The 13,746-nt window shown below is 45.7% G+C and overlaps 1 protein-coding gene across 3 annotated transcripts in view; it reads left to right on the forward strand.

The window, feature by feature from the left end:
- Positions 1 to 1,730: 1,730 nt before the first annotated feature.
- Positions 1,731 to 13,746, forward strand: part of Nck2 (NCK adaptor protein 2) — a 144,362-nt gene continuing 132,346 nt past the window's right edge. For 2 of the 3 annotated variants that reach the window (XM_076832704.1, XM_076832707.1), the window contains exon 1: positions 1,936 to 2,180. The gene's annotated coding sequence lies outside the window, so the exon portion shown is untranslated. Of the gene's footprint in view, positions 1,782 to 1,935; positions 2,181 to 13,746 lie in introns of those variants that run through there. The other variant, XM_076832705.1, reaches the window with a different exon arrangement.

Consider the following 13,746-nt stretch of genomic DNA (forward strand, 5'->3'; position numbering starts at 1 on the left):
GCGAGCTTCTAGGGAATTTCAGAATAGGAGCCTACAACAGATGATCAAGTCACACACACACACACACAAAGTGCATATCAGAAAAAAAGTAAAGGGCCACAACTTATTCCTTATGAGGAAACAGACAGGTAAGCGAAAATATAAGAGAATCAGAACCTGGCATGGTGACACATGCTTACAATCACAGCTCCTCAGGGAGGCCCTAAATTCAATCCCTAGCCTCCCCCCCACACACAGAATCAGAATGAAATGTCAGGGTAGGATAGACATTGAGCAAGGACCAGAGTTTAGATAGAGGATGACAATTGGTAACTTTACAAAGAATCAAAGAAGGAAGAGGATTTCAAGAACCTTGATTCCATGAAAAGTTTGACAAAGTAAACAAGTTAAAAATGGACTCAGTGTTATTCTGCCTATATTGAGCAAACTAACTTAAAACCTGGTCAGACTATGGATTAGAATCCTGCTTTCCTTATCAAAAAGCAAGATATTAGCAAGATATTGCACAAAAGGATGAACAGATGTACCCCACCCCCACCGTCCCCAAGGTCAAAACAGAGAAAGAGGCTGTTAGATTTCCTGATCTAGTAATACCTGATTCTCTCAATGTCCTGTACCTCCTTCCACCTACTGAGCCATGGAGGATGAGCTACTACCAGGCAGCATGCCAGATACTTTACATAGGAGACAGGCAAGTATTATGTCCTCATTTGATAAATTTTAGAAAGGTTAAGAAACACCTGTGTGAGGTTACACAGTTCAGGAAGCCCATAGTCAAACACTTCACGGTCTGACTACAAAGACACACTAACTCTGGTTACCCATTCTTGGGTACTTCCTTTTGGAAGGTGGCAGGTAATGAGTCAATCAAATAACACTGCTTGGTCACCTTGAGTGAATTATTACTGCCTTAATAATGAGAAGCAGCTAGGACCCTAGGAAGGATTTTCACTAACATGGATGCAGCCTATCCTACCAGGAAATCAGAATCATTTGAGTATTAGGATTTCCATTGGGAAACCACATGGGAAGGAGATTGGAGGAAAAAAAAAAAAACAAAAAAAACCATCTGGATTCATGTGCTTGTGAAAGGGGAGACATGTCTTTCCCCTTCCTCCTGGGTTTAATCTTTCAAGTTTATTTACAGGTTGGCCACCACTCCAGGCTGCATGAGCAGGCGGCCCCACTATTAGAGAGGACTCCTAACTGCCTTCCCACCCTGCCTTGAGTAGGCAACCAGAATCAAGGATCCCACTGGCTGGAGGGGGCACTGGAGGTCGGGTTTCCTCTCTTCTTAGGAAGTGCCCCCATCAGGGAGGATGGAGTAAAAACGTGTCTGGTTGGGAAAGTAAACAGATGCAAGGCAGATAAATAAAAATACCCAGAAGCAATTACGGAGAGGAAGTGACATTTTTATGTAAGTCACTTTTCTGATGGACAACAGGCCTGCTCTGCTGAAAGTGCCGTGGGAAGGCTTCCAGGAGGGGGACCGTGGCCAAACAACTAGCGCGTCACGATAAGAAAATCAAACAAACAAAAAAAGAGGATGGAAAGATCTCCGGGTAGTCGTCTCAGGCTGCAAGTTGCCGCCTGCATTTTCACCCTCGTCCCCACCACCCTGCCCCCACTCCCCGCGCGAGCAGGTTCAGGAGTGGGGACCGTTTTCTCCCTAGGCGCTCCAATGGCGCTGCGCCGCTGGAGCCGAGCGGTTCCAGGGCCGGTGCTGTTTGGGTGCGCGTTCCAGGGCCGCGGGGCTCGGCGGCGCCGGGGTGCGCCCCCAGGTAGGTCCAGCCCCCGCCCCCTGCGCGGCGCCTGGCCCGGCCCCTGGGCGGCGTCACGGCGCGGCCGGGGAGGAGCGCGGGAGGAGGAGGAAGCGCGCGGAGGGGGCGGGCGCTGCGCCGGGGGAGGGTCGCCGCCGCCGCCGCCGCCGCCGCCGGGATCGTCAGGCCGGAGCCGCGCGGCCGAGCGAGCGGCGGGCGGCGGGCGGCGGGGAGGGCTCGGCAGTGGAGAGGCTCGCGGCGCCCGGGCCGGCGGGGTCCGCCCGGGCCGGCAGCGTCCGCCCGGCGGCGGGAGGAGGGAGCCGCGCCAGACAAAGAGCGGCGCCTGGGCGGGCGCAGCGCGGCCGCCGCCCCGGGACCCGCGCCGCTGCCCTCCGGCCTCGGCGGGCGGCCCGCGGCGAGGTAAGCGTGGCTGGAAGGCGCGGGGCGGGGGCCGCAAACTTGGGGCGGTTCGGCAGAGTTGGGAGCGCGGCGGGGCTCGCGGGCCGGGGCGCGCCCGGGAAGAGGTTGGGGGAGCCGGTCCTCTCGTGCCCCACTGGTGCCCTCGGCCCCGTCGCGGCCTGGGCGTCCCTGGCTGCAGATTGCCGGGTACCTCCAGCTGCACACCTTCCTGCCGGTCCCTCCAGGCTCCCCACTCTCCCAGATGGCACGGGGGCGGGGGCGCCCACCCAGGGCGCGGGCGGGGACCTGGGCAGGGGTGCGGGCTGCGGAGCCCAAGACTGGAGACCCCCAGGGACGCAGGCCACGTCTGGCCCGGGGCCGGGCGGCGGACACCGAGCGGGGGGTGGGCGTGGGGTCGTGTGGTGGTCGGGGTCGTCCGGGCGCGTGTGCCTGGGAAGAATAGCCGAGGATCCCAGGGCCCCCGCGCCGGGACTCGGGAGGCCGGTGTGGGCCGGGAGAACTTACTGTGTTTATTAGAACTATTTATGGTCCCGCACAAAGCTACCGTCACATCCCATATCGGAGGTTCTTGCCTTGCGGGCCAAGCCAAGGGCGCTTTTGTGCCGGGTTTCAGCCTCTGCGTCCTGCCTCGGGTTTCCAAGACTCTTAAGTCACCTGAACCAAAGTTTCTCCCAGTCGCTCTGCCCTCCTGGTTTCTTCAGGGCGATTTGACCACCACGTATTCCTGGAAGCGTTTGTTGTGTGGTTTTTAAATCATCCAGGGTGACTCCCTTTGAGCGTGGTTAGCTTGGCGTTGTGTGGAGGGGTTTAATTTGCAAAACGCTTTAATTTGTAGACAATAACGATTCGATTCGTCCGTGGGATGCTGGGAGTCATTGGTTAATGGACACCAGGCACCTGACTTAAAACTGTAAATAGCTTCAGGGACAAAGCAGGACCGCGTTTGGAGTTGGCTCTGGCCACTTCAGACCATTGAGGCTGGCAGTTTCCCCTCGTTTGGTTTTGTTTATTTTGCCAACAGGTTTGAAGCTGATTCTGCCAAATTTGTGTTTAGTGGGATGAGCAGGCCCCTGTCCGGGTTGGAGGGGCCTCAAACATCGCAGGCCCGCTCCTGCAATGACCCAAAAAGAAACCAAACCCAAAGGCCAGGGCCCCACAGGTAGGGGAGTCCCTTCCTTGTCTCAGTTCAGCGCAAGCTTCTGGAAGGGATTTTGTGTAGAAATGAAAGTAATTCTGGGTGTGTTTCATGTCCCTGCTTTTGATACATTTATCAACAGTGGTTTTCAACTCTTAGAAGGGACTGGGAAAAAAAAAAAAAAAAACCTGGGCTGCTTTGACTTATCAAAACAGATCTTAACTGTGCTTCTGAACGCACCCTTAATTCTCTTACAGAATGTTCAGAGATAAAACGGGTGAATTAATAACAGGATTTTGAAGCATGTGTGGCGTTTATAGAAGGAGAATGGTAGTCAGTGGACACATTGGAGAAAGAGGATACTTAACCCAGTTTGGGCTCTGGGTGTAGGTTTTTACAAGTTGGCAATAGGAATTCCCTAAGAAGCAGGTGTTATCCCTGTTTGTGAGCGAGAGATTGTGAAGGAAAATCCTTTCTTTATATTTCTCTCCTTGAAGTTGAATGTAGTTTTGATGAAAGAAAGTGGCCGGATCTGTGGCCACCTGAGACTGAAATTGAGACCTCTAAGCAGTGGGAAGCCGGTGGAGATGCCCACTCACTTCCTCTCCCTGGCACTTAGTTTCTTAGCTGCTCTACTCTGTCAACAGTGGGGTTGATCATGACACACAGGATGAAACTGAGCCACAAACTGCCACCTGGAAAATTGTCTACTCTAACTCCCTCTGCCCACTTGTGGAGAAACGGATCCTTTTTAAACGGGTGGGGCTTGTGAAGTGTGCATTTGAAGCAGCTGTGGTCAGTTTTTAAGGCTTTGGATTTTGTATTAAATGCTACATCCTTACGTTTTCCTCATCCCTGCTCCATTTGGCCTTGTCATAGTTTCACCTTCTGTCATTTACATTGGGGGTTACTGTGCTTTTCCAACAAACAGCAGATCTTATGTACACAGTATTTGAGAAATGTGCTATCATCCATATTAAACGCACCCGAAATCATCTTGCGTGTGCACAGACGAGATAACCTTTCGGACTGCCCGGAGACTCCTTGATTGCCCAGAATGACCTGGAATTCTTTCCTTGACTGCTTGCATTAGCGGAGTTTGCCCTGGCTAGACCAGACTGTGATACTCTGTGGGACGAGAATGCTTCTAAAGGCTCCAGCTGGCTTGCAGTGTGCCCTGAGGAAGACAGGATTGTGAAAATGGCTTTTGGACATTAAAAATGAAGCTTCATGACTGAAGAACTCAAGATTGCTCTCGAGAATGGCAGGAGAGGGTGGTGAGTGATGTCTGGGAAAAAGTAGTAAGCTAACTTCTTTTCTCAAATGAAGTAGAAACTCCCTGACAGCTCCCCCAGAGGCTTAGGAAATCAGTTTTCCCATCCGGAGGGACTGCAGATGGCACTTCCAAATTCTTTCTCATTCCTAAAATGAGTGATGGAAACACTTCAAAGGGCCTAAGCTAAAAATGCTAAGGTGTGTGTTAAATGCTTGAGTTAGGGCAACTCAGAAGGAGGTCAAGGCAGGTTTTCAGCAGGTTATCAAAGGTATGTGGTTATAGTTAAAATAATTTGTCACTTCTTTAGGCCATTTTAGTTGTGCAGTTTAAAAGTTTAGTCATTTTCTTTTGCTGCATTTCACCTGAACATAGTGTTTTTTTTCTGAAGGTGCCACGTAAGCAAGTTAATCTACTGCCTGATAACACACCAACGACACAGTGGCACAGGCACAACCGTTCCTACCTCCAGATTCTCAGTCTGGAGCCATGGAAATGAAAGGGTTCTTCTGATTGGCATGGCAGCCTCAAGGGGGTGTCACAGTGGTGACCCTGTCCCAGACTGGCCTTTGTGTTCCCTGGGGGTTCCTTTGCTCCACCCACCCTGAGTATCTCCAGTTCTCATTCTTCCAGTGGTCACTTCTTCCCCGCATCTTACCAAATCTTCCCCAGCTAGAGGTGATGATTTTGCCCCTAAGGCTTCACAGCACTTTGTGTCTGATTTGACATTTGTGACTTTCTTCTATGGGTTGTTTGGCTTCGTATTTTCTTTAGGAGGTTCCAAGCCCTCTAAGAGCTATAGGTGTTCCCACTTAATGTAATACCTTATACACAATTTATGTGCAACATGTACTTATTGAATCTGAGCCTGGATTACTGGGGCGGTGTGTTCCCAGCATGCCAATAACGTTTGTAATAACAGATCTCCAGAATCCTTGTACCTTAGAACCTCCGTTACACCACTGATGTCTTGGTCCCCAGGATGTGCAAGACAGTAGGACAATTTGGTCCAATGGTTTCTCTGTTTGGTAAAATCTCTGTCAAATGAGTCATTTGTAGTCTTGAAGCTAAACGTAACAAAAACAAGACAGAACCCTGAAATTCATTTATTTTTCATATGCACCTTACGCTCATAGCCTGAAGGTAATTTTATATAATCTTTTTGTGCACCTGCATTTTTTGTTTTCTTCTTGTTTTGGGGTACCAGGGATTGAACTCAGGGGCACTCGACCACTGAGCCACATCCCCAACCCTATTTTGTATTTTATTTAGAGACAGAGTCTCACTGAGTGCTTAGTGTCTCGCTTTTGCTGAGGTTGGCTTTGAACACATGATCCTCCTACCTCAGTCTCTTGGGTCCCTGGGATTATGCACCTGCATTTTGTCTGCAACAAACCAAACAGATCCAACTACATAACCACCTGGTGGGCTGGCAAAGTGTGTGGTTTTTCAGTAGATTAGTCTGTGCATGTCAGCCTGGACTGGAAACTGAGCAAAGCATTGCTAGTTGTTGAATGTCTCCCCACTTCATTTGCTGTTGTAATGCTTTTAAGAAAAGAAGCCGAAGGTACACTTAAAATTTCGATAGAGGTTGAACATCCCTCGTTTGAAAGTCTGAAATCTGAAATGCCCCAAACCCAAAGCTTTCTGAAATGCCTAAATGTGGACAGGATGCCACAAGCGGAAAATTCCACATCTGACCTCATGTGATAGGTTGTGGTCAAAATGCAGGAACACTAACAATGCAGTATAAAATTATCTTCATACTGTATGTATAAAGTGTACATGAAACAATTGAATTTCATGTTTAGACTTGGGTCACGTCTCCAAGGTATGAATATGCATATATTCCAAAATTAGGAAAAAGAAAAACAAAACAAAAAACAAATCAGAAACACTTCTGGTCAGCAGCATTTTGGATAAGGGATGCTCAACCTGTATTGCAGTTTCTTCTTTTGAGATAATTTTGGAAAACAATGCTTTTTATGGCCAATTGTTAATGAAGATCTAAAATGCCATAGTGAGATAAAAATAATGTATACTAATATTTGATAATTTATAGTTTACAAAGTACTCTGCACATCCACCACCATATTTAATATTCTAGATAACATGGCAAAATTGGCTCCAGTCTTTATTTCTAGATCAGGATACTGGGGCTCAAGGACAGCGCCAGGGATTACAGGACTTAAATTTAGGTTTAAGTCCTTCCCCTTGGAGCTCTGTCACTGCCGAGCAGGTAGTAGAAGAGGAGAGCAGAATGTAGCTGGGTAGAGTTGTTTTCTTATGAGGCACTAGACAGAGCAGAGCGTCATAGCCCTTGGGTGTGAACCTTGGCCTTATTGCTGATGTGTGCAGGTATTGATGGGAGCAGATCCTATGTATGAGTTGAATCATCTGAAGCTGAGCCATTTGAGGGGAGGCAGACAAACACTTTCAGTGAACTTGTGTCCTTGCTTCATTGTTGTAAGCTGGAGTTACCCTGGAAAACTTCCTGTTGAAGAGTGCTTATTCCTGTTGGTGGGTGTATTATCCATAATGGAATACCACAGACTTGGGGGCTGAAGAATTTACTTTCTTACAGTTCTGGAGGCTGGAAGTCCAAGATCAAGGTGCCAGCAGGTTGGTGTCTGATGTGGGCTCTTATTCTGGCTCCCCTTCTTGCCTTGTCCATACAAGGCTTTTCTTCTCTGTGTGACCTCATTTAACCTTAATTCCCTTCTTTTATTTTTTATGTAATGGGCATTGAACCCAGGGGCTCTTAACTACCAAGGCACATTCCTCAGCCCTTTTTATGTTTTATTTTGAGACAGAGTCTCACTAAGTTGCTGAGGCTGGCTTTGAACTTGTAATCTTCCGGCCTCGGCCTCCTGAGCTGCTGGGATTACAGGCACCTGCCACCATGCCTGGCCTTAATTACCTTCTTAAGTGTTCTATCCCTAAATATGATTGACCCTTTGTATTGTGGGTCCTGCATCTGAGGATTAACTCTCTACAGATCAAAATTGCAGATTTTGTGAATGTGCTGAATATGTACAGGCTTTTTTGGGTCATTATTCCGTAAGCAATACAATATAATTTATGTAACACTTACATGGATTATATATTACAAGTAATCTAGAGATGATTAGAGTATACGGGAGGGTGTGTGTGTAGGTGACATGCGATTACTGTATGCCATTTTATATAAGGAACTTGAGCATCTGAAGATTTTGGTACCCTCAGGGATCCTCCATGAAACCGAGGGACCTCTGCATTGTTTTCTGGAGGCAGGGTTTCAGCATTTGAATTTGGAGGGGAGAAGTTCAGCCCGTAACAGTGTGTAACTCTGCATTCCTACACCTGCTGATTTTAGGATGTACTATTGCTTTCATCACTCGGGTGTGGAATCTGTGTATCTGGGGACACCTGCCAGGGATGGTTTCAGCATAGCAGAAGGAGGAGGTCCTGTCCACTCTTTAAGAGTCAGGCATAGAACCCCACGACAGGCAGGGAGCCTCTTCTCTCTCAAGCTCTAATTAGTCTGTGTATCCATGGTTTGTTATCCATCGATAAATAAATAAATAAATAAATTCATGTGAATGGACCAGCTTCTCACTGATCAGTTGGTTCCACTGAAACTTTGAGTGTCCCAAACTGTATCATTTCCTGGCCTGTCTGTTCTCTGGTTATTTTTTCTCATCATTGATTGACTCATTCATCCTTGAATTTCCCCTTATCTCCAAATCCGGTTATCATCCCCTATTGATTCTACCTCTGAAAGATCTCTTATATCTGAGCCTGGCTCTTCTTTCTCTTTTTGACTTGGACATCAAAACAACTTTCTAATCACTCCTGCCAATCTGTCTGCTCACTCCACCCTCACATTCTAGCCTGACCACCACCTGCACTTGGTGGCTCTCTGTGGTCCTCAACTCACTATTCCAAGTCCCCAGCAGGGCAGGTGCGGGCCTGTCGACTGGACTCCCTCACTGGTTCCTAGCCTTTAAATACATCCCAGCCCCCAGCCCTTTAAGCTACAAAGTTATCTGTGGTCACATACTGAGCAGCAGTTTGCTAACGATGGTTACAAAACAACAAAGTTTATAATCAGTTTGCTTAAAACAACAAAGTTTATAATCAGTTTGCTTTTAGAGACTTCTATCTATTGGGGCTGGTTCAGGGTTATCCCTTGTAACAATAGCTTGTCTGCACAGGGACCCAGCATGAGCCTGGCTTTCCCTAAGGGCAGGAGAGATCAGAAGCAGAAAATGAGGTGTGTGCATCTTTTATTTGCAGTGTCTCCCTGTAAATGCCCCTTGAAGTGATTGTCAGGAGCAACTTGGTCCCAGTGAAATATCCTATGAGCTTCAAATGTGAGCCCTACATGTAATTTGAAATGTTGTTTTAATCACATTAAAAATGTATATAAGTACTTTTCTTTTATCCAACATATCTGAAATATTTTATTTCTGCAGATAATCAATATAAATCCTAATCAGTGCACTAATTCACATTCTTTTAGTTGTGTGAAGCCTTAAAAATCTGATGCTTAGTGTACGTTTACTGTACTTCTTGCTTTATCTTGGGTGGTCGGTGGACAACATGTGACTAGGGCTGTCATGTCCAGAGAGTTTAGGGCTATAAGCTTTTCATGGCTTAGGGTTCATTTATTCTGAATTTTCCAAAGTTGAGATAGCTAAAAGGACACAGTAAAAAACCCTTTAGAATAATTATTGTGGTAATCATGGTAGTATTTTATTGAGAAAGGCATGACCCACGTAGTTATAAGGAATAATGTGATATTTCATATACTCAGTTTTAGAGTTCTAAAATCAGATTTAGTTAAAAGTCAGTGCATATAACCAGAATACTTCGTGCACCTTACACATATTTTCAAATGTGTTTTGAATTGTAGAAGTTAAATTGCCAATGTAAGATAGCTTTTTGGGGGGAATCAGTGTTCAACATGTTTCTGACACATGTTAAGTTTTTAATTTGTAAGTATAGAAGCTAAAATCAAACCTCTTTTTAGTGATTTTTAGCTCTCCCTCCTCACACTGTACACATAACTCATTGATTTCTCACCAGGATTGAGTATGGTGCGTTCTGTTTTTAACCTTGTAGAAAGGAGGAGAAGAACTGTAGGTTGCCTGGTCGTGGGCCCCGTGACTAGGAAAGGTCAGGTCTGGTGTTCACTTTCTGGCTACCTCATCCTCCAAGTCTGGCTACCATCTTTTCATTCAGCAGTATCTGAAAATTCATAAAACAGGACCATAGCTTTTATGATGGTATGAGATTTGAGAAACATTGTTGGAAAATCAGTGATAGGGAGTGGAGTGTGGGTAGAGGCTCATTCGGGAATCTCTTACCAGCTACGTTGTGGAGGAGGCCCTGGACTTTGGAAGGACATGATAAACAATTGGTAACTGTATACGTGCGCATGGAGGGGTAACTGTGAAGGTCACAGAAGAGCATCATTGGGCACAGTGTTGGCCTGGCTGCTCCTCTTCCCTGGTGTGCTGTAGACCTGTGGTCCTCAAACTCTGAAATGAGCATTAGCACACTGTGGAGGCATGGTCCCACCTGGAGAGTCTGCTGCAGAGATTTGGGGCAGGACCTGAGAATTTGCTCTTCTAATACATTCTCAGGTGATCCCTCTTGGAACAACTGAAGACTACTGCTAGAGGGACTTGCAGTACCCCTGGGTGAGTGGGGGTTGGGGTGGAGGTGGGGGTGGGGTGGTGGTTCTGTTCAGTGCACATTGAGCATCCCTTACCCCAAATGGTTTGGGACCACAAGCGTTTCAGATTTTGGAACTTTTGCATTTGTACAATGAGATGTCTTGGGGATGGGATTCAAGTCTAACCACGAAATTTGTTTGCTGCATGTACTCCTTATATACATGTAGCTTGAAGGCAATTTTTTACAATATTATTTTGTGTTTTGACTGTGAGCCATCTCTGAGGTCAGGTGTAGGATTTTCCACTTGTGGAATTACATGGGCGCTCAAAAAGTATCCAGTTTGGGTGGCTTTTGGATTTCATACTTTCAAGATGAGAGATGCTCAACCTGTAACTGCATCTTAATTCCAGCATGGCCTGCAGTGTGGATACTATTGCACGGGCCTATGTGATGTACCTCTTCATAAATAGCTGTATGCTGGGCTCTACCCCATCTTCACCACATTGGCGACTGTGGAAGCAGGAGCATGTTTTCATTCTTCAGTTGGCCTCTAACTGTGGTATTGTTGGAATATATCTCTCAGCTGTTCTAGGCTGCTACTGTTTTTTCCTGAGTTACCAGTATTTTCCTCAAGGTGGGTAGGTAGGTGCATGCTGCAAATGTTGGAGCTGAACCTACCAAATCCTTCCCTTTGTGCCATATGATGCCTGTGAAGGTCTTTAAGAATCCTAGGATGGCTTCCATAACTCCTTCTCAGGGTCAGGGCAGGTCTCCATCCAGATTCTTGGAAGTGGCTGTAACAAGGTCCTCATGGGGAGCTGCAGCATTGGCTTCCATTCCAAGTTAGTTACCTGCTTAGATCATGCCAAACCTACCCTCCCATGTTCGGAGGACCCTGGGTGCCATCAGAGGGTTGGGCAGTCTTCTCCCAGAGCACGTGGGACTGAGATACAGCCTCGAGTCTGGTGTCCCTGCTGGGAGATGCTCCCTCTTGTCCTAGATTTCAGAAGGGCTATAACTTGGATGGGGTTTTTCCATTCTCAGGTTTAGATTTGCAATCACACCACTTCCATGGGACCACTCTGCACAAAGCATGCTCCAGGGTGAGTGGCAACAAAGGTGCATGTACTTAACTGGGCATCTTGATCCTCACAGCCACTGTGGGTGTGGCCAGCCGGAGAAGTAAGTTGAAAGGCAGCAGATCACAGTGAGATGTTTACAAAGGTGCCCGTGGCCAGGTTAGAAGACAGACTGCCCATATCAGTTTTCCTTCAAGGATGTGCCTATGTTTTGTAGGGTATGAATTTTAGCTGTGTCTTTAAGGATGTCTGCAAGTCAGCAAATATTTTCTCACTTAGGAGCATGGTTACAAAAGAAGAGAGCACCTGATGTCTGTTTCCCCCTTCTCTCTTGCCAGCTGTGTCCATTTTAAGAACATTCACTTTAAAATCTTGTATGCCCATTTTCAGGTCTCCGTGAGTGTATGAGAAGGGGTGGTCAGAATCGAGAGTAAACTTTTTTCTGCTTTTGGAGTGACAGAAGCCATCTTGGGGATATCAGCATAAAAAAATGCAAACTCCTTGAGTTTTTTTTTTTTTAATTTTTAATTAAAAGTTTTAAAGAGATGGAAAAATAGCAAGGATCGTGAGTTATTTCAAAAGACAGTTTTTAGAAATTTGCAAAGAATGAATAGTGAATTTCCATCAAATGACTTTAAAAAATATTTATTCTTAAGTTTTAGGCGGACACAATATCTTTATTTTACATTTATCTGGTGCTGAGGATCAAACCCAGTGCCTCGTGCATGCTAGGTGAGCGCTCTGCCACTGAGCCACAACCCCAGCCCAACTTTTTTTTTTTTTTTTTTTTTTTTGCTCTAAGAAACAGATTTAGTGGAATCTACCAAGATAAAGAAAACCGACTTTTCTTTCCATTCATTTCTGTTCTTTCTTTCCTTACTTTTGGTCCCCACCCCTCCACCCCCAATTTCTCAGGTTTGTATGTATCTTGAGGTAGTCTCTATGGCCTTATCTTAAAGCTGAACTGTATATTACATTCTTGTGTTTTCCTTTAAGCGTTTCTGTTGCCATCTTCTTAGAACCTGCATGGAGTGGATTTCGAAGATGCCTTTCCCTTCAGTGAAGCCCTCTGTCTTGCCTCAGTTCCGTTTTCATAGTGTCCTTACTAGGTCTCTTGTGTAGGGTGCAGTAGATAAGACCCAGGGGATGATGAAGAAGCGATGACCTTATGATCTAAAACAGAGGACAAAAGTGTCCATCATAATCTCAATCATAATCTCCTGGGTAGAGCTAACGCTCTACTGATTGACCACCTACAGATGAAGGGTCTAGTGTTTTACTATTTTGCTTCTTAAACTTGACCATGCCCTGGACCCGATGTATCTCAGCCATCCTAGTCAGAGAGGCTGAGTTTTTTCCCTACAGAAGTAGCTTCTCTTTCTCTGCATGAATACCTCTGGTGGGTCAGGATTCCGTGTCTAAGAAAGAAAATATATTTTGAACATACTACACATTATTCCATGTAGCTTCTCATTCATTTTTGGATCTAATTAGCTATTAGATTTGAATTGGGGAAGTAGAAGCCAACTCACTTTTGCAAATCCACAGATTTTAGGACTAGTATTTTTAAAAGCTTAGCTGAGACTTGAACTCCCTCACCCATGTATATAAATTAGTGATTCCCAACTGGGGCAGTTTTGCCCAAATGGACATTTGGCGGTGTCTTGAGGCATTTGCAGAATATCGGGTCTAGGGGGTGATCCTGGCATTTAGTGAGCACAGACTAGGGATGCTACTTGGCATCCTATAGCACACAGCCCCCACACAAGAATGATCCGGCTCAAAAACTTGCTCTGCTTTGCTTAAATATTTACAATAATGATGTAGATTCTTTTACACATATCCTTTTGGAGATCCGTTTCTTCCATTTGAATCAACATAGTGAAAAGTTTTAGATCTTTATAGATGTGAATACTGTTCATACATCTGTACATTGTAAGAAACTTCCTTTAGTTCAGTTGACTTGATCGTGGCTTTTCTTCATCTGTAACGATGTTAAAGTATAGCATATACTGCTTTTTACATTTTAATTCACCATATTTGTGCCCTATACTTAGAAAAAACTGATTTTTGCAGGAAGCATCTTGATATAACTGAGATGGGACTAAACAAGGCATTTTCTGCTTCGAATGCCCGCTGACGTGGAAGTAATGGAGGGGACCTTTATCAGCTACTTTTAACAAGCAATGGATTTTGGTCTAATCGAAGACATCTATTTTCTTAGCTCAGAAGTCCTACATTGCTGATTATCTCTAGAAAAAAAATTGTGTTTTATTATTTCTGAAGTTCATAGGATTCCGGGTTCAGCCTGATAAATGTTGAACTGGTCACATACATTAGGTTTTGGATGTTTTCTTTCTTTCTTTGTACAGTTCTAAAACCCTAGGGGAGAGAGAACAAGAATACCACAAATTA

The sequence above is a fragment of the Callospermophilus lateralis genome, chromosome 14 (genome assembly GCF_048772815.1).
Source record: "Callospermophilus lateralis isolate mCalLat2 chromosome 14, mCalLat2.hap1, whole genome shotgun sequence".
NCBI lineage: Eukaryota > Metazoa > Chordata > Mammalia > Rodentia > Sciuridae > Callospermophilus > Callospermophilus lateralis.